Raw genomic sequence first — 27,367 nt, forward strand, 5'->3', positions numbered from 1 at the left:
CAAGAATTACACCCAAACTCCTAGCAGAAGGCGCTGGCACTAATTGAGCCCTCGCAAAAGAAGGGAGTTGGTTCCCCCAACCCCGTGCCATCCCGACCCAGCCAGAGGACCTCTGTCTTCAAAGGATTTAATTTCAGATACAACCAGATAACATACAATATATACATGGTGACACCAACTAATATCAGTTAAGAAAATGTCCCAAAGTGAGGGATTTTTAGGCTAGTATAACGTCACGAAGAATCTCTCAAGCTTATGCAGGGAGTGAGCTGAAGGATGTTGGTGCTCCAAACACAGCAACTATCGGTTATCTTGGAAGGACTGTCCTGTTGCTGTGTTTAGAGCACCAACATCCTTCAGCTCACTCCCTGCGAAACACATTGTCAGATTGTTCCATTTGCAACAAAAGGGTGGTTAATGGCAGGCAGCGGCTGTGGAAGCTGAGGCTCAGTGACCTGGGTCTGCACTAAGAGACAGCCAAAATAGGGGCTGTGGTCAGAGAAGCATCCCAAGGGCCAGACTGCGATACCTAGATGGCTGCATTTGGTTTTCCAAGTCTGAGGCTCCCCACTGTTGCAATAAGATGAACCAGTAATCACCAGAATGTGTTAAAGCAGCTTTCTATCACAAGGTGGGCAAGCAACCTTCTTAAGTGGTGTTTCCCTGGTTCTGCGATCTCTTCCCCTTGCCATCAGATGAAGCAGGTCCTGTTTGCCAGAGCTTTTTCATCTTGCAGTTTTTAGTAATTGGATGTAATGACTGTTTTAATCAGAAACTGCACATAGCTTCTGGTCACATGCTCTGCTTAATTTATTTTTAGCCTGTTGCCTTTTTGATTGTTATGTTATATGGTTTTGTAATAGGTGTTGGCTTCCAGCATCAGCCAAAACATGCACACAGACCAAATCCTTTTGACCTATTGTGGTTCTTCCTAGGGCAGGGTTAGGCTCGTCCGTGGGCCGGATTGTGAAGGCAATTGGGCCGCATCCGGCCCACGGGCCTTAGGTTGCCTACCCCTGGTCCAGGGAGTCTCTCTCCTCCTGTGACCAGCTTCACTCCCCCCTGGTCTCCCAGAACGTGCAGAGAAGAGATTGGTTGTGCACAAACACAGTTTCCGATTGCTTGGCGGGGGGGGGGGGACCCTGGAGAGTAGGGCACTTAGGTAGCTGTGGGGCAGAGATGTTCAGTCTTCACAACTGCCTCATTGGGGGAAGACCTGCTGGGAATTGTTGCTGTGATCACTAGGTCTGCACTGTTTTGGCTTCTTTGAATAAAGAGTTTTCACCGACACCATGTTTTTTTTATTGCTGACTTACATCTGACTCCAGCTCCTGACACCTCATAGGATCATAGGCCTGGAGGGGGCCCACAGATATCATTCTGAATGACCCCCCCCCAAAAAAAAAACCTTTAACAGTTTTCACAGGATTCAAAAGCTGCCTCAGAAAGTTGTTAAGGCTGAACGGTGGCTTGCAAATCTTTTTTTTTATACATAAATAGATAACAATGTTCGTTTGTTTATTTTACTTTTCTATTATCACAGTGCTTATCTGTCTTTCTAGAAAATATCCAAGTGACAAGACAATGCCTCTTGGTTTGATTCGTGATTCCTTTTACCCGCCACAAATTTTGGGGCATGGAAAATTCTTAAGGCTGTCACAATCCCAGTGTTTTACTGGGAGCGGAACAGGTTCCAAATGCTTTCCAGTTCTCCTCTGCAAACCACCCCATCCCTCCACTGCCCTCCTTGATCCTCCATCGATGCCTTCCTTTAAGGCCAGCCTCCCTTCCTGGTGACTTGAATCACTGCATCTCCAGGTAAGGCCAGAAAAAAACCCTTGCATGAAATACTGGCGAGCCACATATACAGAATCAGGCCATGGGTCTTTTGAGTGCAGCATTCACATTGACTTTATTGTCTTTCCCGGTCCTACCTGGAGATATCAAGGACTGAACCTGGGGCTATCTCCATGCAAGGCACGTGCTGTACCACAGAGGTATAGCCATTCCCCTAGCCAACCCAGAAGCTATGGAATATAAGTATGGCTCATAATGTCCGGATCTAGCTTGGATATCTGAATTTGATATTGCGCTTCCTTTCATTTCAGGGTCTTAAGGCTATCAGAAATACAATGGTCTATCTTGCCGCCGCCACGGCCCCCCACCCCCCGCTTTAGAATTGAGAATAATTTTAAGATAGCAACGTTGTTTGGCAGGCGGAATATTCGCCCCATACATAATAGATGCCCCCAACGCCCCATTAACAAATGCAAGAAGATTCCTCAAACTGGAAAAAAAACTGGCACACATTTTGAAGTGTTAATGCTTCCCCATGGATCCGCTGTTACTGAGACAATCTTTAGTGTAATAATATTTTTTTTTTATAAACCTTGCGTTTCAATAAGATCCGGCGGCAAGGGGGCACCCATGGCTTCCCAAGGAAGCATCTAATTGGTACTTAGTAGCCAGAAAACATTGTTGTGTATATTGCAAACATATGGTGGTGGTTTTATTTTTTATTTTTTCCAGGATGGAGGCATCGTCCACAACAAGCTGTGTGTCTCCCCACCCATCTCGTCCTGCCTCATAGGGACTAGCTACTTTTCATGCAAAAAAAATGTAACATGCGCTTCCTCTTTTTGCCTATGGGTAGTGTTCAAGCCTGTGCTGGTGGAGAGAGACTGGTTTGCTTGGGCAAATGGGGCACAGCCTCTCCGACATCCGTCCGCTCTCAGTTGTCCCCTCTTGCCACCTCCCTTTTTACTTACACCCAGTCAGCTTCCTCTTCTGAAATCTTAATGTTGCCCTTGTGGATTTCTGCAGAGAGTTGTACAGAGACAAAACTAGAATGAGTGTGTGCTGCTGCCTGTCATTGTCTCTGGCTCTGTTGGGCTCCCTGCCTTCCACCCCACCAGTCCCAAGGGATACTAGCCATCACCCCCTCTTAGCTGAATACTGCTCAGGTTGTTGTATTAAAAAAAAAACAGAAAAGTCAGCAAGGCTACCAACATGCATAATATAACTTTATTTCTTGTCCAAAAAAAAAAAAAAATCCTTCCAGTAGCACCTTAGAGACCAACTAAGTTTGTTCTTGGTATGAGCTTTCGTGTGCATGCACACTTCTTCAGATGTTTCTTGTGTTACTGATAATGCTTTCTAAATCTTTTTAAAAGTGTTGTGGATTTTTAGCTGTGTTTTAATTGTATGTGCCACTAAAGAGTGCTTCTTTGATTAAGCAGCTTATAAGTATTCCATATAAATAAAGTGCTTGAACCAGTCCAAAGTCACTTTCCAATGACAATTATAAAATAAAAATGGGTGCAAGCCCTATCTTGACTTGCTGGAAAAAGAGTGCCATGGATTCAAGGATTCTCACACATGCAGGTTTCATGCAGTGTCCTCATCAAAATTTTATTTATTTTAATAAAGTTTCTACACTGATTGTATTAAAAAAAAACCTCAGAGGTTTTGCAAAAAAGATAAAGAAATAATATCAATATCTAGAATTAATAATAATTTGAGACTTTAAAAAACGGATGGGGGGGAGATAAACTAAAAACAGATTAAAATTCACATCAGCTTTATTAGGTCTTTGGGCAGGCTTGTCGAAACAAAAAATGTTTTTAGCAGGCACTGAAATGTGTGCAGCAAAGGTGCCTGTCAGCTGTCAATAGGCAGGGAGTTCCAAAGTGTAGGTGTTGCCGCACTGTGATTCCTTTATTTTATTTATGCATTTATTTAGTGGGGTTCATATAATCATCAAGCCCTCTTTAAACACAATTTAAAGTTTATCATAAAAGATACTGATATAAACTATGGGTTTCTCCAACTAAGTAACTAGACCCACTGAAATTAACAGATCAAAGCCAGGCATGCGAAGTATTTTTTAATAGTTTTCTTAAAACTATTGCTTATGGAGAGCCAGTGTGGTGTAGTGGTTAAGAGCGGTAGACTCGTAATCTGGTGAACCGGGTTCGCGTCTCCGCTCCTCCACATGCAGCTGCTGGGTGACCTTGGGCTAGTCACACTTCTCTGAAGTCTCTCAGCCCCACTCACCTCACAGAGTGTTTGTTGTGGGGGAGGAAGGGAAAGGAGAATGTTAGCCGCTTTGAGACTCCTTTGGGTAATGAAAAGCGGGATATCAAATCCAAACTCTTCCTCTTCTTAAATATATTGTTGGCATCTGCCTCCTGAGACAATGGAGTGCACCTCCGGGGTGAAGTCAAACATCTGTGTTAGCAGCACTAAAGTGACCTGCCTGGGGTGCAAGTCTGGGTAGTGTGTATGGAGGTCTTGGGCTGCCCACGCAGAAAGACTCCCCTCTTGGCCTGGCCACTGTCGCATGCTGACAGCTTCTAGGAGCCACAGGTGAGAGCTGAGTGCAGAGTGAGGGCCAAAGGTGAACAAACTACCCCATAAGGAACATGACCTCCACCAGAGGTACTATCCCCTACCCTAACACCCCATATTCCCCATAATTAGACAATGAATGTAAATAACAACATAAGCAAAACCTCCCTCGCTGGCGACTGAGTACGATAGGTACTCATGCCATTATAATATTGCTGTATTTAATTTTTCAGCAGGATTCTCCCTTGTTATTCCATCAGGGATTTATGGAAACAGCCCTCCTCATAAAGATCATCTTCTCCAACTAAAGTAACAACAACAAAAAATAAAAAAATTCTTCCAGTAGCACCTTAGAGACCAACTAAGTTTGTTCTTGGTATGAGCCTTCGTGTGCATGCACACTTCTTCAGACTCATACCAAGAACAAACTTAGTTGGTCTCTAAGGTGCTACTGGAAGGAATTTTTTATTTTTTGTTTTGTTTTGACTGTGTCAGACCAACACGGCTTCTTGTTGTTGTTTAGTCATTCAGTCGTGTCTGACTCTTTGTGACCCCATGGACCAGAGCATGCCAGGCATGCCTATTCTTCACTGCCTCCCGCAGTTTGGCCAAACTCATGCCAGTCGCTTCGAGAACACTGTCCAACCATCTCATCCTCTGTCGTCCCCTTCTCCATCTTCCCCAACACCAGGGTCTTTTCCAGGGAGTCTTCTCTTCTCATGAGGTGGCCAAAGTACTGGAGCCTCAACTTCAGGATCTGTCCTTCTAGTGAGCACTCAGGGCTGATTCCTTTAAGAATGGATAGGTTTGATCTTCTTGCAGTCCATGGGACTCTCAAGAGTCCCCTCCAGCACCATAATTCAAAAGCATCAATTCTTAACATAGTCATGGCATGCAGATATGTAGCAATGTGGCTGAAAATGTATTTTGTAAACCCTTTTCATTAGTATTCAAAATAAACGGCATTCATTTTTCAAAGAGTTTACTCTGAGTAGGACTAACAAGGTGCTAAAGTGAACAAAAGTGACCTGACAAAATTACATGTCTGGGTTGTATTTATTTATTTAACAGCATTGACAGACACATTAATGGCGAAAATGTATACCTTTAAAATACCAAATAAAACCAGATGTTTTATTTGGTTTTATCTGGGCTCCTTTGGGATGAAGGGCAGGATAGAAATTCAGTATATAAACATGCCCACCTCCTGCAGCATCCTGTTCTCACAGTGGCCGACCAGGTGCACTCCCCGTGATTCCTACTAACTGGCATTAAAAGATGTCTTGCCTCCAACGATGTGTTCTGATTGAACATGAATAAGACTGCAAGGCCACCTCCTCTCACTCTTGCTCTCTGTTGTTCTGTTGCACTGACAAATATAACAGCTGAATTTTTTTAATCTCAGCTGTTCAGGGAAGTGTGTGGGAAAAAATTAGTTTCATTTTGGTGGCAATTGGGGAGGGGGTGATAAATTCCGTCATTAAGGAGTTTTGTTATTTCTCTTTACTTATTTTGAAGAGCAATGGAGAAGCTCTTGGACAGATTTTTCACTTCCCTTATGGGATGGCGAATGAAATTAAAGATTCCTCTCAGCCCATTAATGGTGGTGCTTCGGTGGGTTCCCCCCCCCCCCAACACAGCAATGTATTCATTAACTCATCAAAGGGAAAGTTACCCTGCCTTGGCAAAACAAAGCAGACAAAAGCATTTATGAGTTAGGAAGTTGCTTTCTTGCCTGAATCCAGCAAGGCACATAAATTGGTAACGATGCCATCTGCGCAGAAAACCTTTCATAAGGGGACATTTTCTGATTTGAAGGAAGCTGGGGATGCCCATTTCACTGACTTGCAGCTGAGAGGTCTCAAAGAAAAAACTTCCAGACATTTTAATTGTGTGGCAGTATCATAACTAACCTGAAGAGGGAGCCGCTGTCCTGCTCTCTACCATTGTCAGATCACCCCCTCTCTGTAGCTGGCCAGAAGGAGAGGCTGCAGCTTATTTATTGGCAGTTGTAGTCAGGTGGCATGATTTTGCTTAATTCCATCAAAGCCTCCGGTGAGAAAATTGTGTTCAGAATTGTAATATGGATGAATGTGTAAATTGGCCGCATTTGGAAAACGAAAGGGGGCATCAAACCCAGTAACCTGTCTCCAACAAGGCCAAGCAAATTCTGGGTTTTAATTCAAGTAGGATTTACTCAGAGTAGACCCTCTGCAATGAACAGGCCTGCATTAGTCATGTCCATCAGTTTAAATGAGTCTACTCTGAGTAGGGCTAAGGCTGGCCACAATAAATTGGTTTTTTTAAATGTATGTTGCTTAGGAATTTATTTATTTTTGATTAATTGGTTTATCAGTTCTTGTGAACTTCCTTGAGGTCTTTTGATGAAGGACAGTATATAAATCAAATGAATGAATGAATGAATGAATTAATACATTTCTAGGAGGCCCATAAGGAGCCCACCCCTCTGCTTGGAGTTCATCAAAACCATCATCAACATAAAATATATTTGTACGCTGCCTTTCTATGGTTTTAAATTGTGTGCAAGGCGACTTATAACATTTTTTTTTTTACCAAGTTAGATACATAACAAAGGCAGTCATAAACAATAAAACACATCGGAGCAATTTCCACATAAATCATAGTAAGAACTAAAGATACAAAAAACGAATATCAGTGACAGCACCAACCAACCCATGCCTCTCAACAAAAACCCCTAAACAACACCCCAGCTCAAGCAGTCTCAGCTTTTGTAGCTGGAGTCAGTCAGGGCCCCATTCTCCTAGGCTAGGTGGAAAACGTCTAGGGAGCAGGTCTTCCAGGAGTCACAACCAAAATGGTCTCTGGAGGCTGCATGCCACCCATTGTTCACTTGTGGAACTCACTGCCACAAGATACGTTGATGGATATTAGCGTAGATGATAGTTTTGCCACAGGCTGATGATTGTCAGTTGGTGCTATCACAGAGGAGGGCTTTTTCACTGGCAGCACCTGGGTTCTGGAATGCTCCTTCTGCAGAAATATGAGAGGTGTCATTCATATTGGCATTCCGCCAGCTCTTGTTTTAGCAAGCTTCTCCCTGAACCTGAACTTCCAGATTCTGATTCTGTTAATCCTTGTTATAACAGTTTTAGTTGGCATAGTTTTTAACTGGCTTGTTTTATTGTAAATGTTAATCATTGAGGGTTTTTTCTCTCCATCCTAATGTTTTGATAGTATTGTTTTGTGTTTTAATAATGTATGGATTTCATACTTATTTTTTGCACTTCTAAATTGCTTAGAAGTCATTAATAAATAACAAGTACAGGAGCAGCATTTCACAGAGTAATTGCTTTAGCAAACTAGCTAAAAGGAACTTCTGTGTACAGGATTGTGGGTTCAAGCCCCACATCGGACAAAAGATTCCTGGGCTGCAGGGGGTTGGACTAGATGACCCTCGCAGTCTCTTCCAACTTTACAATTATGTGATTCTATAAAATGCTAACTTATGTATTGAAGTTCTCACCCTAGGCCACTAGGGGTGTTGTGTATATAGTTTCACTCTGCCCACCGCGACTGCAGTTCTCACTCAGGTCCACATGCAAATGAAGGATTGAGAGTGCCGTTCACGGATTGGGTAGCTAGAGAGAGAGTTGCTACTGTTGCATGTTACTGAGTAGTAACATGAGAAGCAGGCTGGCTCAGCCCTGCAGTTCAGTTCTGTTCCAGCCTGAGAATAAAGAGAGCTGCTTGGAGAATCACTGTGTCGTCTGCTATGTCCACCCACTATTTAATGCTAACTTTTAGGATTCCAACCTCTTGATTCCATTCTTCATCCTTGTTTTCCATCTCCCCACCCCAAGCTAGTCAGTATTCCAAAGATGCGCCCTTTTAGGCTTTCCTTTTTCCTATAGATTTATCTTGCCTTCTTTGCAGAGGCAGAGCTAGCTGCTCCAGCACCCAGGGGCGGGGCTAGCTGCTCACAGGGGCAGGGCTAGCATCCCAGGGGGGTAGCACGGCGATGTCACCCCATCTCAGGGATGACACCCGGAGTGGGCTGTACCCACCGCACCCCCTACCTCCGTCAGTGCCTTTTTGAAAACCTCCTGGCTCTGCTAAGCATCCTTTCCTACTTCCTCTGCATGGGGTAGTGCTGTTTTGGCTACATAAGGATGCCAAATGCCTGAACATCGCAAATAGTGGGCTTTATGGTGGTAATGGCCATCCCCTACAGTTGGTCCCCAGCATCTGGTGAATGGAAGTATTCTGCCTTTGAACGTAGAGTTGCTCAATACTTTGAGAGACCTTCCAAGTGTCCCTATTTTCCAGGGACATCCCTGATTTACAGAAGTCATCCCAGTTTCTGATTTGATCCCAGAATGCCCCACTTTTCCTTAGGATGTCCCTATTTTCATTAGAAATGTTGGAGAGTATGGAATTATCTGACCCCCCCCCCAAGCCTCCTGTATAGGGAAGTGTTTTCTTAATGTTTAATATTTTATTATTATTTTTATATACAGGTGAAACTCGAAAAATTAGAATATCGTGGAAAAGTCCATTTATGTAAGCAATTGTTTTTGTTAGCTACTGGAGTTTAATATATGAGATGGACTCATGACATGCAAAGCGAGATATGTCAAGCCTTTGCTTGTTACCACTGTGATGATTATGGTGCACAGCTGATGAAAACCCCAAAGTTGAAATTGTTAATTTGGGGTTCTCATCAGCTGTACGCCATAATCATCACAATTATAACAAATAAAGGCTTGACATATCTCGCTTTGCATGTCACGAGTCTATCTCATATATTAGTTTCACCTTTTAAGTTGAATTACTGAAAGAAATGAAACTTTCCACGATATTCTAATTTTTCGAGTTTCACCTGTATGTTGGAAGCTGCCCAGAGTGGCTGGGGCAACCCAGTAAGGTGTGTGGGGTATAAATAGTAAAATTATCATTATGGAATGGGACGTCCCTATTTTCATCAGAGAAATGTTGGAGGGTATTCTTTAATGATTGCAAATTTAGGGATGGCTTACAGTTGTGAATGGGATGGTACGCATCACATTTGAGGTGGTGCATATCAGCAGATTCACTGAGCTGACACGTGGTGAAGCTCAGTGGCTCTTAGGGCTACTTTGACTACTGTAATGTGCTCTGCATGGGTTGCCCTTGAAGACTGTTCAGAGGCTGCAGCTAGTGTAGAATGTGGCTGCTAGGTTAAGCGGGGCAGCCCAATGAAGTCATATGACCCCGGTCCTGAAAGCACTGCACCAGCTGCCAGTGAGCTACCAGGCACAATTCAAGGTGTTAGCACTAGCATTTAGAGCCCTAAATGCAGGGCCGTCGTACCCATAGGTGCTAGGGGTGCAGGGCACCCAGATGCCGGGCTCTCAGGGGCGCCAGGCTGAGAGTCTGGGGCCCAAGAGTTGAGTCCGGGGAAGAGCCTGCCCATCGGTCAGAGCGCCCTGGTGGGCTCTTCTGCCACGGGCAGCTCTCCACCCCAACCCCCTGCCCTCCTGCCCAGCATCTGACGGCAGAGTTGTCGTCTGGCAGAATTTTAGTGCAGATTTCTTCTGATATATACAATTGTTTTGTATTCATTTCATCCTACTATATAACTTTTTGTAAACATGAGTTGGTTGGAGCACTGCACTGCACAATTCAGGAAAGTGTGAATTTTGAAGGCTAAGTGCGCTTCAGTTTATGTCTTGTTTCAGAAAGTGAAAATAATTAAATCCCCACACACTGCACCCCTCCATCCATTCCGTGTGTGTGTTTGTGTGAAGTTCCATTTATGATATATCCATGGATGATTTTTATTTTTTGCAATAAGAGCAGGACAGAGAAGACTGGTTTGACTTGCAAAATCTCTCCCTGCAGCTTGGATTCAGTAAAGAGGTCCTTCCTTAACCGCTTCTGCTATCAATTACAGTACAACTTCTTTCTTTCTTTCTTTCTTTCTTTCTTTCTTTCTTTCTTTCTTTCTTTCTTTCTTTCTTTCTTTCTTTCTTTCTTTCTTTCTTTCTTTCCCTCCCGTTGTGAGAAACGGCTTCCAGCCCCGCAGGGTCTGTTTCCATTCTTGCCCCACCATTCCTGGTAATTTTGAGAGCGTGCCAGGCAGCTCTTACACAACAAAGCCCCCTGAATAGCCCGTTTCCTCCTCACACGTGCATCTCAAAGTTTGTGATACCAGACCAGAATACTTTTTTTTTTTAAGACTAACATCTCAGTTTCTTTTTTAAAGGCCTGACTGGTCGAGTTTTCTTTCCCTTCACTCTCTCCTTGCTTCCTCCTATTCTTCCGTTTTAATGCAAGAATGGTACGATCACAAACAGGTCACAAACGCGGGAGACCGGGGGAAAGGGAAGGCACTCAGCGGCCCCGATGGCTGGACAGCCGCGGAATGCTGCGTCGTAAGGTTACTATTTATCTAGCGCGCACGGCGTTGGCATTCGCATCTGGCGCCTGGCACTTATTGCAATTATTTATGATTTCCACCAAGATTTAAAAGCTCATCGTCGGCCTTGTAATGCAGTAACTGATTGCACAGCTAATGTAATTAAGGGAAGATTATGATGTCCACGTGGCACGGCAGATGGTGGCGCTCATTGCAATCGGCAACGCACAACTGGCAGGGAACCGCACAAGGGCAGCGAGGCGCCGGCAGCTGGAGTGCGCCTTCGCCACCATCCATTTGGAGAGGGGGGGGGGAGAGATGTGCTTGCTGCATCCACCGCACGGGAAACTCTGGCAGGCTGCTAAGGACTCCTCACGCAAGGGAGGATGTCCCCCCGCATTGCATTCCTTTGTTGCTCTGCTCTGCCGGCCTCTTTGGGTCAGCCGGGGCCAATTCTGCATTATGAGGCTCCGTGCAGTTGTTTGAGGGACACACCCAGCCAGGCTAGAGAATGCATGGTCTTTGTTGGCTGGGGGAGACCTACCGGTAGCTGAGCAGTGGCAGTTAAGAACACAAGGAGCAGCCGTGACTGGCAGCATCCACACTGGAACTGGTAGGGCGGGAGGCCGGGAGACCTGCGGTGCCAGAGGCAATGGCAGAACAGAATAAAGTCGTGATTTGGATGGCTTCAAGAGAGGATTGGATAAATCGGGGGGGGGGGGGAGCTATCAGTAGCTCAGTCCATAGAGTTGCGGTCCTTTGCCTTCCAACTCTGCAATTCTATAATTCTATGAAATGGTGACTAGCCACGATGGCTATGCTATACCTCCACAGTCTGAAGCAGTTTGCCTCCCAGTACCAGCGGCTAGGAATCATAAGCAGGGACATAAGAACAAAGTAAGAGTAATTTTGGGTTTGTCCCCTTCCTCTTTCCTGCTGAGTTACTAAAGGGGGGGGGATGGTGAGACTAAGAAGGGGGTTTACTTGCAGTGCCACCCCCTGGACTGTAGGTGGTGCAGCAGAGCCAGTAGAGTTGATCTGACTGCCATGGGGGCAGTTCCTTAGGCATCTGCAGCCCAGTGCCAAGTGGCAAAAGACTTCTTTCCCCAGTCGATATATCATTACCTAACTTGCAAGTAGGAAGGAAGTCAGGCAAGGTGGGGGGGGGGGTTGAAGTTGGTGGCACAGTGCTCCCCATTCATTCGAATGGAGCAGCCTCTACTGGTGGCATAGAATTGTGAAAGGGAGGGGAAGAAGTGGAAATGGAAGAGGGGATCACAAATTGGATAAGTTCTGTTATTCTCCGGTCCTCCTTGCTGACCTCTCCTACGAGCGTCTGGTTGGCCACTCTGTGAGACCAGGATCTGTGAGACCTGATTGGGGCACTCCCCCACCAACCTCAGCCAGCTCCCCAGCTGCTTGCCTGCTCTCTTATTTATCAGTTTGCCAGTGGTCATGGATAATGGGAACTGTATTCCAACAGCATCCAGGAGTTGTAGTTCAGCAGCCGAATGTTTCCCACCCTGTCCTAGATGAACAAGCCTGACTTAAGAGGAACCTGTGTTAGTTCCTTCCACCTCTTTAACTGTCAGAAGCAGAATGATTTGATCCTGCGATGGAATTCATCTCCCGCTGTCACCCATGCCCTGCAAGTTTGTTTCCCTTTTTACTTTGCTGCTGCTGAGCGCTAAAGTGTCTTTTGCCGGAGGCGCTGTCATTTGGGCATCCTGGATGCATTTCTTTTCCAGAGCCTCAGGCTGGAATCAGAGTGCTAAAAGGAACACTCTCCACTGCACGTGCGCCATGGGACTTCGCCAGGGAGCAGCAGGTGCAAGGGATTATGGGAGGGGGCTCAGGGACAGCTGAGCTGAGAGTACAGATCTGGAGCTTTTCAGCAGACTTCATGAAGAATTATTAAGGCTAGGGTTAAGGCTAGGATTGTGGGCAACTATGTTTTACTCAGAGTAGACCTATTAGAATTAATGGACCTAACTTATGTTCATTAATTTCAGTAGGTCTACTCTGAGCTACCCTTAGTGTGCATTCAGCTATGGGGAATATTGGGTTAGCTTCCCCAGTTATAATGCCAGTGCTTCTATCCCATTTTCTTACATTCCTCTTGCACTGCAGTACCTGTGGTTTTATGGAACAACAGCTTTTTCACAGTTTAAAAGCATGTCACACTGGGTTTCATTCACATCCGTGTGTGTGTGTGTGTGTTTGTGTGTGGCATGACACAACAGCAAATGCCATTGGAAAACATTGGTATTCCCTCTTCCTTTGTGCACATGTGTGCTTCTATTCCCTGTTATTTCCCCCCCCCCCAATGAAAACAGCAGGAAATAACATACCATCCTCCAAATCCTATCACTTTACTCCCAAGATTTTCTGGGTTAAAATGTGGTCGTCCACCCCCCCCCACCCCCCCAGAATCAAATAACACAGAAATGAGCACCAGACATGCACTAGATTCCACTGGTTTTCCAGAAGTGCCTTTCACATCATGTGAAATCTCAAATACAATGCAGAAATTATCATGCCATGATAAGTTTCATTCACACCAGCGGGTGTGGTGTGCGACACAACAAATGCCATTGGAGAACATCAAGTGTGAATTTTGATGGACAGCTATGTTTCTGTGTTTCACATGTTGTTTTTGGGAAAACTTGAAATGTGAACCAAACCGAATTTCTCCCGTACCCCTACTCATGTAGTAAATGGAATGGCAGCACTCTGTGGTAGGATTGCATGATGATATCACTGAGGGCAAATAAGGGCAATGCAAAGTAAGAGCAAGTGATGGTAGTCCTACTGCTTCCCCCCCCCACCCCCCGAAGACACAACAGTGTGTTTCAACACTTATTGACTGTAACCAGGACACCAAGAGATCAGGCTTGGAGGAGATAGCTGCTCCTTTTCCTGCTCCTGGGGAATGGGTGAAGCTCAGCAGTGGAGCCCCTTTCTTTGCCTGCGGAAGATCCCAGTTTCAATCCAGGGATTGAAATGGGAAAGATTCCTGCCAAGCTCCTTCGTATGCATACAATAGGATATGGGGTCAGGAGCTGCTGGGTCAATGTGTGGCTGCCCTATGTAGCCAACCATTGAACTGCAAGTGGCAGCTTCTCAGTGAAGGACCTTCAGGCCCTGGACTCCACCCACTCAAAGTAGAGTATCATTGGCTTCCTGTTCAGCTCAAGCTTTGCTTGAGCAGTAAAATATTCTTGAGCTCCGGTGCAATCCTGCATCCTTGGTTATTCTTCGGTCATGACATCTGGCTAGCTGATTGATCCCTCCTTCTAGTTTGACCACCAGTTCTGATTCATTCATCAGCACTGGCTTTTGGCTTTTCTTGACTCTGTTTCCTTCTTTGTCCAGAACTACTGGTTGGTCCCTGTGGTACCTTGTTCCCACCTCTTTGCCCAACTCATACTGCTGACCATGGCAAGTGCCCAGTGAAGTACCTTCAGGTCCCAGACTGAAGCTAGGCTAGCCATAGATCCTCCTGGACAGGACAGGAAAAAGTATTTCAGAAGGCTTCAGGTTCCAGTTGAGGTTTGCTTAGCACCTGATTTCTGGTGAATTCCTGCAGCCTTAGTTATTCATTGGTCCCGACTTCTGAGCTGTCTAACACAGGGCAGGCTCTACTCACTATCAAGTTTAGAGACTTCTCAAATTCCATCAAATTTATGAAAAGATGCCAATGTGGTTAACCAAACAGGCCCTACCTGGGATAGCATTCCACAGGCAGGGGAGCCACCACTGAAAAGACCCTCTCTTCCTTGTTGTCAGTCTCCAGGCCTGTCTTAGAGTGGACACATAAAGAAGGGGGTTGGATGATTTATTGATAATTTAATTGACTTAGTTTATATACCGTGTGCCCAAAGTGACTTGTAGTGATCATCCACATTATCAAAATACAAAGCACTGGTGGGGGCAGGGGAAAAGAAACCAGTTCACAAAGCCCTGTGTCATCTAATCCCTTTTCTTTGGAGATGGCAGGAATCAAACAGGAGCTTCTGCATTCAAATCAGGGCCCCCAGAACTGAGCTGTGGTCTTCTTGCACCCATCTAGGCTGAGCTCTGAGCAGCTCATCAGCATTGAGCTCCTTATCAGAGGTAAAAATAGGAATTGCATTCTGTGTGGTTTTATTTTTAGCCATTGTTAACCACCCCACCCCGCAAGCATGTGGAAAAGGAAGAGAGCTGAAGCTAATTACATAATAAATTTGAGTTGCCACATCTGGAAATATATTGACTATGGACCACTAACCTTGCAAGAGGTTTGAACAGCCAGATAGATCTTTGCTGTGTGTGCATGCTCACACGTGTCTATACATAGGTATATGTGCATATTTTATTTTTGTGTGTGTGTATATATTTACACATGCACGCACACATATTTCCGTTGTTGCAAAGCAGAGGTTAATGTTTTTATTGTTCAATGTCATGTTTATAGCGGATTGCTGGGGGAGAAGGGTGGCAGGAGGGGGAGAACCCATCTAATGATTAATTGCAGCTAAACTGGTGGATCTACAATTATTTGGTTGTTGTGAACAAATAAAGGACTCTGGTATTCATCATATTCAAATGAGGCAGTAAAATAAATGACGCTGACGCCATTGACGAACAAAACCTCACCATGTTCCCCTTTGCAATCGGGAAATGTACTCGCACACTCACACACACGGGGAGAGAGAAAAATATTGTAAATGAGATACAGCCACTGTCAAGGGATCGGCGGCCATTTGTCTTCGCGCAACATGGCGCAATGCTGACCCATCACTTGCCGGTTTTAATTTATGTCATGAGATGCTCCTTCATTATGCGCTTTTGATGAAAACGAAGCACCAATTTATAATACAGACTTGGGTGTATGTGTGTGTGTTGCAAGTAGATCTCCCCCCGCAGCACCGGCAGAAGTTCTGTCTTTCATTAGCACCCATTCCGCCAGGTTAAAGCGCCCAGGTACCGACGGAAATATGTCCCATCATTCATCATAATTTTGCTTTCCACTTTGTCACAGCTTGGGTGTTTAAGGAAGATAGATGGCACAAGATGTCTCCTTTTCAGAGGCTCTTTATGCTCTGGTAAGTGTGTCCGATGCAAAATTAGTTTGCCACTTTATTATTTCCCTGTGAGTGTTTGTCAAAAGCCGCGCTCTGCCTCCTGCCGTGCAGAGACGCCGGTTGTTGGCTGTCATTCAGAGGTGTCGCCGGGGACACGGCAGATCCTGGGAGCACCGTTCCATGTTAGCCCCATCAAGCCTTCGGAGCAGGGGAGGGGTACTCAGAAGGTCGCACTCATTTGCCGTGGGGCCTCCGATACATCTCCCTAGACCAGAATTTCCATCAGGTAATTTCTGCAATGGCATGGCGATGATCCTCATCTGCCTTTGGGAACGTATATTTCATGGTGAAGAAATGTCAGGACCTGGCAGCTCCCAGAGATACTGAATCAGATGGGACAAGACCTTTTCAGAAGAGGGGGCAGAGGCCATCTGTAGACCTTAGGAGCAAGAGGAGGTCCCTGCCCCTTACCGGGGAGTTCAAGACAGCTGCTGTAAAGGACACACCACTGTTAGAGCCTCAGCCATATATATGGCACAGAAGAGGTGGGGGAAACTAAGCCCATCCAGCAGGTGAGATCCTTAGCTCCCCCACACCACACAGGCCAAGTTTGACAGGTGGATGAGTTGATTTACCTGTCTATCACTTTATGTCACAATGACAACAGATGACCTGCTTTTGCACATGCAGGTCATTGGAGCTTACAAAGCAGCATGCACAAGAATTTGCAAGTGCAAAGTGCCTTTGGCCCAGCTCCATCTTTAGCTGCCTCACCCCTGATGTCATATACGATGGCAGGTATAGGGAAGGTGAGGGTGGCTGGGTCAAAAAGGTCTTGTGGGCCAAACAGGGAAGGCTTGTGGGCCTAATTAGGCCCATGGGCCAGAGGCTTCCTACCCCTGTTTCCATCCTGATTCACAAGCAAAAAATATTAATTCATTTTTATGTGGTGCATTTATATTCTACGTTTCTTCCAAGGAGTTCAAAGTGGTATACATAGTTCTGTATCTCTGTCCATTTTATCCTCACAACAACCCTGTGAGGTAGGTTAGGCTAAGGGTGAGTGATTGGCCCAAGGTCACCCAGTGAGTATACCCAGGCAGAAGACTCCATCAGGAAGCTGAGCACATGAGGCCTCCCTTCTCCAAGTTCTTCGGCTGAATCAGATCCTCCACTGATCCATCAGGATGGGTTAGGATGCAAGGAGAAGAGTCGCAGTGGCACAGCACAAGAGCTATGAGAAAGGCTCATCCACAGCTCAATGGTAGAGCATGTGCCTTATAAGCAAAAGGTCCCAGGTTCAAAAGGTCCCAATGGCATCTCCAGGCAGGGCTGGGAAACCCCAGAGAGCCACTGCCAGTCACAGTAGACAATACTGAGCTATGGACCAGAGGGTCCGACCCAGTACAAAGCAGCTTCCTGCATTCCAAGCCCTGACTCTGTGAACACTTAGTTGACACCTGTCTGGTGCCAGTGGAACTCTGATTTCCCCAGCTTGATTGGTTGTGCACCCTGTGAATCTCCCAGCATTTAGTTTTGTTATGTGGGAACTTCTCTCCACCAGAAGATGTGAATCAGGCAGTTGTTGTTGTTGCTGCTGCTGCTGCTGCATGACTGGGAATGCTGCAAAACATGAGAACATAAGAGCCCTGCTAGATCAGGCCGAAGGCCCGGATAGTCAAACATCCTAGTTTCACAGAGGCCAACCAGATGCCCCAACGGGAAGTCCACAAGCAGGACCTGAGCAGCACAGCACTCTCCCCTCCTGTGGTTTCCAGCAGCTGGTATTCAGGGGGATTCCTGCCTTCAACAATGGAGGGAGACCTTAAGCAATCAGAGTTGGTAGCTTTCAATGCAGGGTGGGGGTGGGGGTCATCCAATGCGCACCCGACAGGACTTCATATCAGCCTCCCATGACTGCCGTCTGAAAAGGTCCCTGGCATCGCAGTCTTGAAGTGAGGAATGTGCATGCATGAGCTGGTCTATCAGTAAGAAGCGACCCTTCACTGTGCTTTTATTAAAAGCAAACCTTTTCAACAAAGACACACACACACACACACTTTTCTCAGTATCAATGCCTCTGAGATTAATACATTTTTTTCAGGTGCCGTCATACCTGACAATATGCAATTATCTTTGCCGAGATAGTGGGGTGGGGTGGGGGGTAGGAATAAAGATTGGATGATCGTGTGTGCTTCTCTTTGGTGTTCTTTGAATAGAAAGTGGGCTGTTCTCCAGAGGTGTTCATCAGATGTATTCTGCAGAGGGAATGTAGCATCCCGATTAATTTGGGGTAGAATCTTCATGTTGACGCTGGCAGATTTAGAGGGAAACGTTCTGGAAACACAGGGAGGATATGGGGGTGGGGGTGGGTGGGAGATCACACCAGTTTTGCAAACATGCATTATTTGAGGAGGGGAGGGGGCATTTCAAATAATGTTAAATAGATCTTCAGAAAACAGAGCTGGTGCAATGAAGCCTTCTAGGGATCAGTTGATGGCTTTAAAAGAAAAGAATGCATGGGAGCTTTGATGTCATGCTTCCTTTATCAATGTGCTGCACCACAACCTTCCAAGAAATCTGTAAATTAATACTATAGATGCTGAACATAAACGACTGCTGTTTACTTCATTTCTGGTTCTCTGTGTGTATCTGCATTTCATAAATGCCTTCAAAATCTCTCACAATGACTTAACCCTTTTCAGTACTGGGGGGAGGGAATTTTCTCCATTATCAGGTAGTCTTTGCCCATCCCTGCATCCTCATTGAGCAAATATTTTAACTTGTTTTTAACGTTGTTTTTTTTAAACTTGTGGGTTTTTTAAAAAAAAATTGGAGTTTTGTTTGTTTGTTTAAATTAAGGGGTGGAATATGTGCCTGTGAAGAGAAGAACTGCGGAGAGCAGTGGGATGGCCCAATTACAGTGGCTCAGTGCAAGGGGAGGTAAGGTATGGGAAGTGGGGCAGGCCAGGTAGGGGGCACGCAGCACAGGCAGCTGGCGACTGTGTTGTGTGGCAGCCCCTCCTCTGACCTGGGGAATTGCGATTGTCCTATCAGCCAGCCCTCGGGTCTGCGGATGCTGTTGATAGTGCCAGGTGGGCCCAGAGTAAGACCTCCCTCATCCATGACCTGATTGTAGATGAGGAAGCCGATTCAGCCTGCATCATTGAGACCTGGGTGGGTGAGCAGGGTGGAGTTGGTCTCACCCAGCTATGCCCACCTGGGTACTCAGTGCAGCATCAGGGCAGACTTGAGGGTCGGGGAGGGGCAGTTGCTGTGGTCTACAGATTCCATCTATAGAGCGTGTATTCCTGGCATTGGGCAGTTGGGACAGATCAGGGATTCTGCTTGCCTTGTTGCCCAGCAGTCTCCCTGCCTGAGCTGGCAGCTGGTTTCGGAGGCAGTGCTGAAGACTCCCAGGCTACTGGTTTTGTGGGACTTCAACATCCATGCTGAGGCAATTGGCTCTAGGGTGGCTCAGGATTTCATGGCTGCCATGATGACCATAGGACTGTCTGAACGTTTCACTGACCCAACACATGTGGCAGGCCACATCCTGGACCTTGTTTTCTCAACTAGGCAGGAAGAGGGTGATCTGGAAGTGGGGGGTGTTAACACCAGCCCCTTGTCAGGGTCAGATCACTACCAGTTGAGATTTAGGCTTTCAGCACCTTTCCAGTCCTACTTGGATGGTTATTTCCAAAGGGTGATGCTAGGGGAGTGTTCTTCGGCATTGTGGAGCCTTCAGTGTGGGGTTCCTCTCAAGGTTCAGTTTTACATCTTTTTAGATGTTTAACATCTAAATGAAATCACTGAGTGGGGTTATTCCTAGTGCTAGAGTATGTTGTGAGCAATCTGCTGATGACACATAGCTCTACTTCTATCTGCAAGTATTCACTGATTGTGCTGGACTGTTGTCTTGCCTTGGTAATGGACTGGATAAGACCCAACAAACTGAAGCTCAGTCCAGATAAGCCCGAGGCACTATTCGTGAGTGGTTCCCTAGGTCAGATGGAAGGGAGGTTGCCTGCTCTTGATGAGATTACACTCCCTCTGAAGGAGCAGGTAAATAGTTTAGGGGTACTCCTGGATCCTTTGCTGCCACTTGAGGCTCAGGTGGCCTCAGTGGCGCAGAGTGCTTTCCATCAGCTTTGGCTGGTGACCCAGCTGCGTCCCTATCTGAACTGGGATAGCCTAACTACTATTGTCTATGCTCTGGTAACCCTTAGGTTAGATTACTGCAACATGTTATATACATGGTGCTGCCTTTGAAGATGGTTTGGAAACTTCAGCTAGTGCAGAATTCAATGGCCTGGTTGCTCACTGGGGGTAAAATGAATATACCCGGACCCTGTGATCATAATCTGAGGCCCTTCTACATGTGCCTCTTCTACAAAGGTCTGGAGGGCAGCAACAAAAAGCAGGGCCTTTTCTGCTGTGGCTCCATTTCTGCTTTAGGCACCAGGCAGAAACGGTTTCCTATAACCAGGCCTTTGTCTGATTCTGTAGCCTTTCTAATGTGTTTGTGGGTGTGGGGGTTATTGGTTTGTTTGGTTTTTGTTTTATTATGCATCTTGTGTTCTCATCTTGTATGTTGTGAACAGCCCTGTGGTCTTCCCATGAAGGTTGGTATACAAAACAAGCAAGTAAGCAAATATTAAAGGGGACAGACCCACTGCTGGTTTCCCCCAACATGCCTCTGAGTCACTTGAGACCTTAGCTGTAGCACATGACAAAGCCCTAGGCTAGGAATAAGGAACCGTTTTTAGCCCGAGGGCCTCATTCCTTTGCAGGCAACTATTCAGGGGCCACATGCCAATAATGGGTGGGGCCAGAGGCAAAAGTGGATTGAGGGGTGAATGTAAATTTTACCTTTGAATACAGTGGTACCTCGCAAGACGAAATTAATTCGTTCCGCGAGTCGCTTCGTATTGCGAAAAATTCGTCTTGCGAAGCACGACCATAGGAATGCATAGGAATGCATAGGAATTTAATTCCCATAGGAATGCATTGAAATTTTCGTCTTGCGAAGCATGACCATAGAAAAATTCGTCTTGCGAGTCACCCTTTCGTTAGTGAATGCCTTTCGTCTAGTGAGTTTTTCGTTGTGCGAGGCATTCGTCTTGCGGGGTACCACTGTAGTAGGCTAGATTGCAGCCACACAGAAGTCAGAGGTTTTGATACACAAATGTGCCTCTTTCCAACCTCCATCCATCCGCCATTCATCCACCCATCCATTCTTTCAAAAGGGTGTGTGTGTGTGTATGTATGTCTAGGGTGGGGGAGCCCTTTCCAGCCTGAGGGTTGCATTACCTTCTGAACATCCTTATGGTGGGGGGGGGGATCATCCTCCTGGGTGGGGCCAGAGGCAAAAGTGGGTGGAGCAAATACCCCTTTGCAGTAGGCTAGTTTCTAAACATGCTCACACACTTTTCTCTATCCTCCATCCAGACAAGGAAGAGGCATTAACAGGATTCAATGACACATTCCAGCCAGGCAAAAGCACTCAAAGAGGATGCAATGCAGGGCTGGTGAGGGGGTGTGGCCTGACCAAGGAGTTGGGGGTTCTTCTCAGCTCCGGCGTCTGGCCTTCCCCACCCTTTCCCCAGCCTAATGCCATCTGCAGGAAATTTGTAGTTGCAAGACTGGGACAATTCGTAGCCAAGGACTTAAAGCTGTTTCTTTGCCCAGACATATCAATCCTTCCCCCTTTAATTTGAACATCTATTGTTAGCAAAATCACTGAAGGCAGAGCACTTAGCATCTGTGGGACTATGGAGGGGGAACAATGAGAAATATCATGTTAATGAACAAGATAACTATTTGTAAGCACTGCTGGGAAGAACTACCTCATTAGAGACTTTTCGGGGAAATTGGACTTTATTTGTACCATTTTGGAATCGATTGAGACCCCTGGGAATGAGCACCGATGGACGTCCTGACAATGTGATGGACTTAGTTAATACAGGAACCACAGGATTTAATTTGATTTAATCTTTGGCATTCATCTTTTATAATAGGTCTATCATCATTATTATTATGAACTTTTAATTTTTATTATTTGAAAACAATTAAAACAAATTTTAAAGGACATAAAGCCATGCTTTTGCACAGATATATCGAATGTTCCTTTTTAATTTTGAGCATTTACTCTGAGGAGGAGGTCTGTTTAACCCCAAAGCTCTAAGGAGCATAGGAATCTGCCTTATACTAAGTCCATCTAGCTCAGTGTTGTCTACACTGTCTGGCAGCATCCCTCCAGAGTTTCAGACAGGCAGCCTTTCCCAGCCGCATCTGGAGATGCTGGGGATTGAACCTGGAACCTTCTGCTTACAAGGCAGGTGTTCTTTCATTGAGCTACGGGATGGTCCTTGCGCATAGCTCTTAACAGTTTTTTTTTTTTTTTTTTAACAAACACTGATTGGTTTCAGCACACACAAAATTCCACAGAGGAATTTTTAAAATCATAAATATGTGATTTTCAAACTTTATACCACCCAGAGGGTTCCTTTTGACATAGACCCCTGGGTGTCTTCTATGGAACCCACAACAGTGCAGAGGATTCTGGGAGTGTACTTAGGAGAATATTTTGTTCAATAGTGTACAGGTGCTTCCAAAAATTAATATAAAAAAATCATCTAAGACTCCTTGGCAAGAGAGGAGAGGAAGCAGGCAGACTGTTCTTTCTTTCTTTCTTTCTTTCTTTCTTTCTTTCTTTCTTTCTTTCTTTCTTTCTTTCTTTCTTTCTTTCTCTCTCTCTCTCTCTCTCTCTCTCTCTCTCTCTCTCTCTCTCTCTCTTTCTTTCTCTATCACATATCTATCCCACTTTGCCTCCAAATAGCTCAGGGTGACATTCGTAATCCTATTCCCCATTTTACCCTCACAGCAACCCTGTAGGTAGATTAAGCTGAGAGTAACTGGCCAGCCAGAGATCACCAGAGAGCTTCACAGCTGAAAGGAGATTTTGAACTATTGTCTTGAGGGTCTTATTCTCACCTCACCAGCTCTCAAAATGGCACACATGGATCTCCTCTTCTCATTTTATCCTTACAACAACCTGCGAAATATGTCAGACTCAGAGGCAGTGATTGGCCGAAGGTCACCCAGCTTCATGGCTAAGTTGGAATTTGAACCCTGGTCTCCCAGGTACTAGCCCGACACTCTAATCACTATATCACACTGGCAGGCCATGTGGAAATGAGTGCGCCATTTCTGATTTTCTCATTGAGGATCCCCCAATAAGCTGCTGAGGGCCACCAAAGTTCTCCAAAGCACGTTTTGAAAACCATGGTAAGTGACCAGACGTTTTCAGTCTGGAACCCTCCATGTGATTTGCACTAAGACTGCTCTGGCTGGGGGTTGATGGGAGCTGTGGTCCAAAACACCTAGACAGTAATAGGCTTAGGAAGGCTGTAACAGACCAAGAAGATGCCTGTTTTGGAAATGCATATTGTCCTTTCACCACACAGTGGAGCTGTTGACACCTTACAAAAGCAGTCGAGGTGCCTGCAAACTTTCTAGCACTGGTTGAACGGTGAGCCGCACAAAATGGTATGGAAACGGGAAGAGTGTAAAGTCAAGGCAGAATTTGAAAGCTATATTCCAGCGAACAAAGACAGTCACAGACAATATTGGATAGATACTAGAGTTGTGACAACAGAGTGGTGGAGACAGGTTCACCATCTCCCTATTTTGTGTGTGTGCTATTCAACGACTCTTCACAGCTGCTTCCGTTAACCTGATTTGTATCTCCATTGCTATGTAAAACAAAATCAAGGATACTTTGACAGGTTCTTGAAGCAATCCTAGCCATAAAAGGGACCACAAAGGCATCACAAAACCAAAACAGAGGAAGGGTGCAGAGCACTGTCACTCTGAATAGGCTGCACCCCTCACTGGCCCTCAAGTGTTTTTGCCTGGCTAGAATATGTCCTTGGACCCTGATAATGCCTTTTGCTTTCCTAGATGGAGGTTAGAGAGGGGTGTGCAAGTGTGCGACCAAAACTAGCCTACTGTATAAACGTAATCCTTATGTTTCTTGTTCCACCCACTTTTGCCTCTAGCCCCAGCCATGACAGGCTCTGAAAGGAATGTGGCCCTCAGGCTGGAAACTGCTCCCCACACCTCTCCCAAATTATCCATTATACTCATACCCTGTTCTCACACTGGCCACCAAGTGATCTTCTACCCAAGGGACCTTGGATATACCTGTGCCTGCTTCATTTTCGCAAGCTAGCAGATTCTGGTCCTGAAAAACTATTCACTCTTGCAGGGTCATTGCACCCTGCCAACAATATCCCCGAAAACCTCTACAGAAAATACTTGGAGAGTATGGATGCTCAGGTGTTGTTCTGTTGGCTAGCTGGCCATATGCCAAAGCAACAGGACATCTTCTTGACATTTTGCTTCTTGTTGCTCATCTGCATTATTGATCACAGAAACTTTGCATTCAGGGCTATCTGCATAATGAGCTATAGGGACGAAGAGCCTGAGCTTCTGGATGGGAGTTTTCCTAATGGAGGAGAGGAGAGGAGACATTTTGGGGAGTAGCAATAGAGGATCAAAAAGCAAGAGCTGATGAGAGGTATTGCAGGAGCCAATGTAGTGTAGTGGTTAGAGTGTCAAAGTAGGATGCAGGAGACCACAGTTCAAATCCAGACTTGGCAAGCTCTCAGGTTGACCTTGGGCTGGTTTCAGTCTCTCCTGACCTACCTCACAGGGTTGTTGTGGGGATCAACAACATGTGGAGTAGGAGGAGAACTATGTACACCACCTTGAGTGCCTCTGAGGAAAGGTGGGATAGAAATGTAATGAAGTAAATAAATAAATAAATAAACAAGAAGATTAGGATCCTTTACACATTGCAAACTTTCTGTGCCAGACTTGCACAAAGGATGGGCTATGCATGGTTGTGTGTGGCAGAATACAATGGAGTGTCCCCACTGGTAGTTATACTTGGAGCAGACCCATTGAAATTAATGGACATTAATAAACGAACTTGGGTCCATTGATTCCAATAGGTCTACTCTGAACATAATTTAGTTGGTTATAACTCAGTGCCTCAGATTTCTTTCTCCATGTCAGGAAGACAGAAGGCCAGGTGTCATCCAGACAAGTGCTGAACCTAAACTAGTCCAGGCAATTCACGCAGGTCACCTGACAACTGCAACACCCCTCCTGACCAGTTGAGGGAGAAGCATAGAGGAAAAGCAAGTGGTCTTCTGCCACGATGACATAAGGAGTAAGGCACTTAGGGCTAGCTGAACACACACACAACCATCACAGCCCTAATCTGGTTCCTAGGGTCCTGATACTTCTTGCTAGTTAGCAGGAGGCTTCTTGTCACATCCAGAAGGCCACTCTCTCCCAGCTGGCTCAGCCAGAAAAGTTATTTTGCTCCACTGGACTTGGCTGCAGCCCAGTAGATAAGTCAGACCTGAGGGAGTTATATCAATAGGGTCTCTCATATGGCCATTGTCCTCCAGAACAGTAGTCTTCAACTTTTTTCAGACATGGGACCCATCTCTAACCAAAGCATGAATAGTGATACTCAGGGAACAGGGGTAGCAAACTGGTGGCCTTCCAGATGTTGCTGGACTACAGCTCCCATTATCCCTGACTGGGCTGGGCCTGATGGGAATTAGAGCCCACTGAAAGCTGGAGGGCCATGGGTTCCCCATAACTGCTCAATAAGGTCAAGTAATGGAGGCCTTCTCTGAGAGTGTGTGGGTCCTTCCTTAGTTTTGGTGAAATGGCTAGTGAAATGGTGGTGGAGTCATGTCCTGGTCCAATGCCAGAACTCATGGGGAAAGAGGACCACAGATTGAACAATTTGCTCTAGAAAAGGTTTGCAGTAGACTGTGGCCTTCTGTGTCTCTGCTTCCAGACTACCTCCAGACCACTCATTTGAGGGCCAACCTTCTGGCGCTCCATTCCAATCCCACCTATTGACTCTGCCCAGCATGCCAGAATTTCAGAAGGGAGAGGGCTGAATTTATAGCAAACCTGGAGGTCGAAGATGATAAATAATGAGTGCTATTGCACATTCAACGGCGGGGAAAATGGGGAAGAGGGTCAAAAGCCAGCGTTCTCATGATCCAGCTGGCTGAATGTGTCCCACTAATAAATTGGTTAATTAAAAAAAGGGTGGGGGACTCAGAAGATAATGTCCAGATTTCTAGGTTTGTAAAAATAAATAGGCTTAAAAAATGTTATGTGAACAGGAGAGGGAGAGGAGGAGCATGGGGAATCGGACGGCGGTTTGCGAGCTGAATTCCTTAATGACATCCTCATTAAAAAGGCTTCACTGCCAAACGCTGTTTGCCTCTGCCTTCGGAAACTGTCTGCATTAATAATGAGGAGCTCCACTTGGAAGGTATTTACATAAAGTATTGTAGTCCTGTCATGGTTGGAGACAGCAAACACCGTGCTGGTACAGATAGTGTGTGGGGGTGGGGGTGAGAGAACAAGAGATTTGGTAGTCCAAGCATTCATAGGAACCAGTGATGTTTGAGATTGTAAGGGCATATGGAGAGCCTGCTGGATGAGGCCAGTGGCCCTTCTAGTCCAGCATCCTGTTCTCTCAGTGGCCAGCCAGATGCTCGTTATGGGAAACCTATAAGCAGGACCTGAGCACAAGAGCAGTCTACTCTCCTGAAAGTCTCCAGCAGCTGGCATTCAGAAGCATTACTGCTTCTGACCATAGATTCCATTTCTTGTTGCACGAGCTTTTAGTGAGAGCATTAGGAAGCAGAGAAGGACAGAACAAATGGTGGCTCTTTTCCATTGGGACTGGTGGGGCAGAAGACACAGAGACCAACAGCAAGTAGAGCTAGAGCCAATGACTGGTACGGCCAGAGTCAATAAGAGGGGGAGCCAACTTATTCTAGTTTGTCCCCCATCCTTCTCCCTGCTGAGTTCTTCAAGGGTATCACTGAGACTAAGTAGGAGGAAGGTGGACTGGTTGTAAGCAAGCAGGAAGGCAGGTATGAGGGTTGGCTGTGGGCAGAATGAGGTTAGTGGGGCAGTGCCCCATTCATTCTAATGGACCAGGCTCCTGAAGCCAGGCGACAAACAACTATATTCATTTTGTAGGCACCAGAAGAGCCCTGCTGTTTCAAACCAAAAGGCCCGCCCAGCCCAATATGCTAGTTTTCCACACTAGCCAAGCATGAGAACACGTGGCCACCCTCCGGATGGATTTATTTCCATTCCACTTACCAGCTTTAAAATATTTCTAAGTGGTGTACAAAAAAAAATGAACCAATAACAAAATATTACAATAATGCACACTTACATATAAAAATTTTACATCAATGCAGTCACTAAGATATATATAAATCAAACCAGTTCATTTTTCTTCTGGGTCCTTCCAGGGTCCAACAAACTCGACTCGCCCGCAAAAGTCACACAATGAGAAGAGATCCTGGAAACAGCAGACATCACCCTAGTTTCTTACTCTAGACTTGCTTTTTATGGGCTTCCCCAGGGTGGATGATACTTCCTCAGGCTGCATCCCAATTGCTTCATGAAATAATTCTGTATCCTCACACATCTTTTGTTCTACCAGTTT

The 27,367-nt window shown here is 45.7% G+C and overlaps 1 long non-coding RNA gene across 2 annotated transcripts; it reads left to right on the forward strand.

The window, feature by feature from the left end:
- The first annotated feature begins 4,409 nt into the window (after positions 1–4,409).
- On the forward strand, positions 4,410–27,367 carry LOC117040417. Of its 2 annotated transcripts, XR_004425845.1 has the most exons (4): positions 4,410–4,440; positions 15,753–15,816; positions 26,019–26,170; positions 27,171–27,367. It is a non-coding gene; the product is annotated as an uncharacterized LOC117040417 (long non-coding RNA). The 2 variants fall into 2 exon arrangements; XR_004425844.1 differs by lacking the exon at positions 4,410–4,440 and having other exon boundaries at positions 15,169–15,816.

The sequence above is a fragment of the Lacerta agilis genome, chromosome Z (assembly GCF_009819535.1).
Source record: "Lacerta agilis isolate rLacAgi1 chromosome Z, rLacAgi1.pri, whole genome shotgun sequence".
NCBI lineage: Eukaryota > Metazoa > Chordata > Lepidosauria > Squamata > Lacertidae > Lacerta > Lacerta agilis.